This window comes from Plecotus auritus (assembly GCF_963455305.1).
Source record: "Plecotus auritus genome assembly, chromosome: 3".
Classification (NCBI taxonomy): domain Eukaryota; kingdom Metazoa; phylum Chordata; class Mammalia; order Chiroptera; family Vespertilionidae; genus Plecotus; species Plecotus auritus.
In genome coordinates, this window is record NC_137772.1 from 155,901,948 (window position 1) to 155,909,214 (window position 7,267).

The following is a 7,267-nucleotide window of genomic DNA, read 5'->3' on the forward strand; positions in this document are numbered from 1 at the left end:
ATAAGATGTAGAATATCATTTACCTGGTAACAGGAATTAAATTAGTAAGTATGCACTGAGCACCTACCATGAATTTGGCACTTTGAGTATAGAAGTCTAGAACTCAAGGAGGGCTCAAGTCAGAGATAAATAAAACAATTTTCTCAATATAGATATTATTTATTTATTTTTATCTTTTTATTGTTGACAGTATTACATATGCCTCCCATTTCCCCCCTCCACCCAGTCTCCACCCCACCCCAGGCCCTCACCACATTATTGTCTGTGTCCATAGGCTGTGCTTATGTGCATATATGTTCTTTGGTTATACTATTTAAAGTCAAAACAATGGGTGAAATTACCCAGATGAAAGTCAATATAAAAAAGATAGGCAAGAACAGAGCCTTGGAGTACTCCAATATTTAGAAGGAAAGAAGAAGCTGAGAAGCCATCAAAGGAGACTGAGAAAACAAAAACAAACAAAAAAATTAAAAAAACAGGCAATGCAGAAGAATAAAACCAGGAAAGTGTACTGCAAAAGAAGGCAAGGAAAAAGTGTTTCATGAAAGAGAAATTAATCAACTGACTCATGCTCCTGAGAGGTAAAGTGAGATGGATGGAGAGAGTTAACCACTGCATTTTGTAAGATGAAAGCCATTGTGTCAAATGACGGAGGAAGCCTAAATCAACTGCTGGGGGAAGGTGAGCTTTGCTGAGGAGTAGCGCTCCAGCTCCACCGGTGACTGGAGAAGGACAAGGACAGGAAAAGAGACAGGTAACGTTGTCAGTGAAAGAGTCAAACAGAAGATATACAGTAAATGGACATTAAAGTATAGGCTGTAGATTCTGAGAGATATTTAGAAGGGAAGTGGTATATTCAGAAGTGCATGCTAGATTGGCTTTGCTGAAACAGAACTGGAGAGAGGATGTTGTCCCGGCAACAGATGGCAATGGCTTCAAGTATCAAAAAGTCAGAGTTTTACAGGAAGAAGATGGCACATTCACATTGCAATAACTCTACAAAGGTTTCTTTAAAAAGAAATTCATTTTTACAATCTGAATGGGGTTAAGGAACCACAATGGATAGTGCAGAAACCTGGAACTAAAAGCTGTAAAACTAAAACCAACTTCCTGCCTTAGCCGGTTTGGCTCAGTGGATAGAGCATCAGCCTGTGGACTGAAGGGTCCCGGGTTCCATTCCCATCAAGGGCATGTTCCTCAGTTGCAGGCTTAATCCCCAGTTCTGGTCAGGGTTCGTGCGGGAGGCAACCAATCGATGTATCTCTCTCACATCAATGTTTCTTTCTCTCTGCCTCTCCCTCCCACTCTGTCAAAAAGTCAATGGAAAAATATCCTCTGGTGAGGATTAATAAAAAATAAAATAAAATAAAACCAACCTCCTTCCCCCTTAGACTCAAGGGAAGATGGGAAAGATAGAGTACAAAATTCAGAAAGGGAGTTGGAGAAAAAAAACTCCCATAGGAAAAACAGGGAAATATTTGACTTCTTAAACTATATTAATTATTCTTATAAAAAAATAAAAGAAGTTTTGTTGAGCGCTTACATGTGCCAAAGACTGTATTAAGTTTACATTATTAAACTTCTCATCGACTCTATGAAATGGATACTCCCTAAGGAAACCAAGAGTCTAAGTCCCTTGACCCCACTCTCCTTCCTCCCTCAGAACGGTCAAGGCTCTGCATTGGCCACAACCACAGTTATTCAAGGACAAGGTATCCCACTCAGAGAAAGAGAAGAGTCTTAGCACCAAAGAAACAAGCAGAACCTGGGCACATATGAGACCTGAGCCTACCATAGAGATAAAGGTAAATTAAAATCCAAATCTGGTTTCAGCCCTCTCACCAAGCATCCGCCATGATGAATTACCTCCCCACATAGGTTGCTTGCAAAAGGAGGCAGCACTGTGAGGCCAATGCAAATATCTGCTCCTCTTAGCATTTTATATTCTCACTCAAAATTAATGAGAATGTCCCAGGGTTGTTACAAATGGAAACTTTATGAACTGTTGGTAATTTCTTATTAAAGATTCGTAATAGCTTGCAGTTTTGTGATTCTAACAACACAAGTGATTGGAGGTAGCTGTTATATAAGCAAAGGCAAAGACTAAAGTTTGAATAAGTTGTCAATATTTAAAAAAAAGAGAGAGACCTGATAACACGAGGGCAAGATTGCTGTGTGCCAATAATCAGCTGGAGCTGAGCAGTGCTTCTCCCTTTAATGGTGCACCCTGATCCCAGCTGACGGCCATCCCAGCACATCCACTCTGTTAGACTAGCTCACTCTTGCAAGTACTTGAGGGGCTCTCTCTTGTAATCATCTCAGTCGGCCTTTGTGTTTCCATACCCTCTGATAGTACACAGAATTAACGAGGAGCTTAACAGAGGTAGGCTAAATTGGGGGAGTCTAACTTCAAAAACTTAGCCAAAAATATTGATCTCTCCTTATTCCATTTCTCCCCCCCCCATTTTTTTTCCCATTTTCCTCTGCTCCCTTAAAATTATTTTCTAAAAAAAAAACTATGGTAAGCCCAGCTGGCATGGCTCAGTGGTTGAGCATCTACCTATGAAGCAGGAGGTCATGGTTCAATTCCCAGTCAGGGCACATGCCCAGGTTTCAGGCTCAATCCCCATTGTGGGGCATGCAGGAGGCAGCCAATCAATGATTCTCTCTCACCATTGATATTTCTATCTCTCTCTCACTCTCCCTTCCTCTCTGATATAAATTAAAATATATTAAAAAATAAAATAAAAACACCTATGTGAGCTTCTTCATTTGGATTGTTTTTAATTTTTTACTGAATTTATTGGGGTGACATTGGTTAATAAAATTACATAGTTTTCAGGTGTACAATTCTATCATACATCATCTGTATATTGTATTGTGTGTTCAACACCCCGTCAAGTCTCCTCCTTCTAACACAATTGATTCCCAACTCCCTTTATCTTCTTTTACCTCCCCCCCCAACCCCTTTCTGGATTTGGATTTTAAACAATTCTTTTTTTTTTTTCTTTTTACAGCTGTAGCATTTTCCTTTTCTCCTTTAATTATTTCCACTTCACTAAGTTCCCTGAACTCTGCTTGCTACCCAGCAGCATCCGTTTTCATTCTTTCCTGGTTCCACTCCCACGCAGACCTCTCCCCAACACATCAGAGAGAGACAGAGACAGATAATAGCTCCAAGAATCTACACTAATATAGTTAGTGGCATATAATTACCCATAATTTTACCCTTAGAAGTTTGGACATGCTGCTATGTCTGCTAAGTTTTCCTTTATCACTCTCCTACTCCAAACTCCCTGCTGATGTTCAGTTTAGCTTACATCTCCTCCTAAATGCTTTCCTGATCCCCTCGCCCCCAAGGGTGGGTTAGGTGCCCTGCCTTGGTGAGCTCAGAAACAGCCTATGCAATTCACTCTTATATTATAGACACTTGTTTATTCTCCACTACACAACCAGACTCTTGCAAGCAGGGAAAAGCCACACTGTGCCTGAATTAATCAATACCTACAGCTAAATCTGGCTGCCAATGTGAACAGCTCTCTTCAGTGTTGTACTAGGAATTAACACAAGCTGGACGCTGAAAATGATTTCACCATTTTATCTCCTTTCCATTCTCTGCACTTTCAGATCCCAACCCTGAAGCAAACTTTCTAATTATCATTTTTATTTTTATTTTTTTTCCTAATAGAGAATACCTTCCACTTAGGCTCAGGGAATGCATTTTCTGATTTCATAATAAATGATACAAGCCATTATCACAATGATATTTCCGTAGGAAATGCAGCTTAAAATGAGAGCCAGTTTTCTCAGGCAGCAAGTGTTTGTTCTAACACTCATTTCTTTGACAGCTTACTCAATGGAGCCCTCTCATGACCAAGTTACTAGTAAAGCTCCTTAAATACACTGGGATTTCAACAACTACTACAGTCTGCCCTCTTCACTTTTCCTTCTACTCTACTTTTCCTCTTCTTAATACATACACAAATCCACGAGCAATCTTTACTACGCAAACCTGTTCAGCTTTCAATTACAAGAGATGTCAGCCTAATGGATTGCAGGGGATAACATGGTTCCTATTCCAGTCAAGGAACACAGTCAATAGGAAATAAATCGCCATCCATCAATATGCTAGAAATCAGAGGGCTCCTTAGATCACTTCATTACTCACCTAGGAATACCTTGGAACTCAGAAAAACTGCTCAGTGGCACCGTATACTCAGCTGAGAGACACACCCTTCCTCATTAAAAAAGACTAGACAGATGCAGATAACCTCTGAAGGGACAATAAGGAGTTCAAACTTACTTTCACCACAGTTGACCACATTTAGCACACAGGAGAAGAAATCTCAAACAGGCTAGCCCTTTAGAATTTACATTCATACTAGGATCTGAACACCAAAATGGTGTGAGCTCCCTAATCAGAATGCATGGGTATAGAGAGAACAGAAGAACCTTCACATAATCCAAGAATTAAATGGCAAGCCCCCAAATCACTGAATGAATAATGAGCAAAGTAATTTAATCAAATTGCCTGCCTCTTGAAGGCTTATTTCAGTTCTTAGAATGGCCTTCTACTGTGCTTGCTGTGTCTTTATCTTCCTAAAAGCCATTTTTATCATGTCACCTGTTTAAACCGCCTTGGTGGCTCCTTGATAGTTGCAGGAGTTTGTAGGCACAAACATCACTCAGCATCCAAGGCCGTCCACGATCTAACTCCAATTTATGTCATACTCTTATCCCCCATATGGTCTTTTCTTTGTCCCTCTAACACACCACAACAACTTGGCACATGCAATTTCCACAGAGTTTTGCCAACCCAACAAGCCCCATCCAAGCATCATCTGTCTGAAAACCCCCCTCCTAGCCTCCCTCCTTTGATTTCCAAATGCACTTAATATCACAGAAAGTTAAGCTGAGAGCAACCTAACCTTCTGCTGCTGTGTCCAGTGGCTTTTTAAACTATATTTAAGCCCTGGCAGGGTGGCTCAGTTAGTTGGAGCATCGTTTCATACACCAAAAGGTTGCAGATTCAATTCCTGGTCAGGGAACATACCTAGGTTGCCTGCTCATTCCCAAGTTAGGGAGCATAGGGGAGCATGGGGGAGGGTGTGTGTGTGTAACCAGATTGATGTTTCTATCTCACTTCGATATCTCTCTCTTTCTCTCTCTCTCAAATCAATTAAAAAAAAAAACACTTCATTTAAAGATCAGCATACATCCCATGACCATTTTTAAGTGACATCATATGTGGAAACCTATTACTCTAAAAAGCACATAGGACTGGAATCCCTCTGGTCAAAGGAGGGAAATGGGGCCTGGAGCTACTCCACACACTCATCTCTACAGAACATATTTGGAAAATAAGTGATTTAGTCCAGTCTCTTCATGTGATAAATGAGGTAAGAAGTAATGCTCACAGACATTAAGAACTTGCCCAATGCCACATATCTACTTCAGGCAGAACTTTCCAGCTAGGTGTCCCAGTTCAGATTCTAGTGCCTCAGCAATGCTCAAGTTCAGTATCAGATGTTAACATGTGATCCACTTGAGTGGGATAATTTCAACACACTTAGTTATGAATTGAAAAGGCAGGCTACTTGTGGTTATACAACCCCTTGCCAGCAAGCCTTTATTATCCAACAAATGTATATTGAGTGCTTTCAGTGTGCCAAGAATGGTGCTAAGCACTAAGGACTTAGAGGTGAATAACAGTAAGAAACCTGACCTCAGAGAATATATCTTTTGTCTAATATTGACAATAAAATGAGGAAATAAGTAGATACTATATAATATTCATAATTAGTATATAATTACAAATTGAGAAATGGAAACTTATATCCAACCAATACTTGTATATTCACAATAACATTATCCATAATAGCCAAAATGCAGAAACAACCCGAATGTTCATCAGCTGATGAGTGGATAAACAAAATGTGGCATATTCACACAACAGAATGTTGAGACATGAAAAGGAATGAAGTTCTAACGCATGTTACAACGTGGCCAAACCTTGAAAGCATTGTGCTAAATGAAAGAAGCCAGACACAAAAGGTCATATATTGTGTGATTCCATTTATATAATAGGTCCAGAATAGGCAAATCCAATAAAGACAGAAAGAAGAATAGTGATTATGAGAACCTGGGGAAAGGGAAAATATAGGAGTAACTGCTAATGTATATAGAGATTATTTGAGGGTTGATGAAAGTGTTAGATAATGGTAATGGATGAACAACTTTGTGAATATACTAAAAACCCAATAAGCTGCACACTTTAAAAGGGTAAATTTATTGTATGTGAATTATATTCAATTAAAAAAGAAAAAGTACAATCACAAATCAGAGATATGAATTTCCAAAGAGAATACAGTACTAGAGAAACTTAGAAAATAGAGAGAAACCTAGAAAATATGATCAGGGAGGGCCACTCTGAGGAGGTAGTAGATAATTTCATACCTAAAATATAAGCAGCATCCAGACACACAGAGAGAGGGAACAGTGTTCCTGGAGGAAGGAACAGTATCAAAACCTTAAGGCAGAAAAGAACTTACTGTGTTCTAGGACTCAAAGAAGAATTGAAGGGGGTAGGTGGACACAAGAAGTTAGAGAGGAAAGAATGGCAGATAACATAAGGTTTGGAAACCATGGTAAATATTTTGGATTTTTATCTGATGTGCAATAATAAGCCACTGAAAAGTTTTGAGCAAGGGAATGACACCTGTTCACTCACACATACATTAAATTATCATCTATTATGTGCCAAATACCATGGAATAGGAAGTACAGCCATAAATAATCACACAATTATTTGCCCTCAAAGAACTATCATTCCAATGGAGGGACATTTGTCCAATCAGTAAACAAGTCAAGTGTAGCATATGTGGGTGCCATGGAGAGAAGAAAGTCAGGGAAAGGACTAAGTGTGCCATTTAAATACGGTGGTAGGATGGTTAATTTTATGTGTCAACTTGACTGGGACATAGAATAGCCCAGACATCTGGTCAAACATTATTCTGGGTGTGTCTGTTTGTGGATGAGATCAACATTTGTATCTGTAGACTGAGTAAAGCAGATTGTCCTCTCTAAAGATGGGCCTTATTCAATCAGTTGAAGACTAAAGAGAAAACAAAGGCTGAGGAAGAGGGATCTTCATCTGCCTAAAGTCCAGCATTGCTTAGCTCCTGCCCTTGGGTGGGAACGCACACCATCTCCTGGTTCTCAGGCCTCTGACTCAGACACGGACTACACAACCAGCTCTCTGACTCAG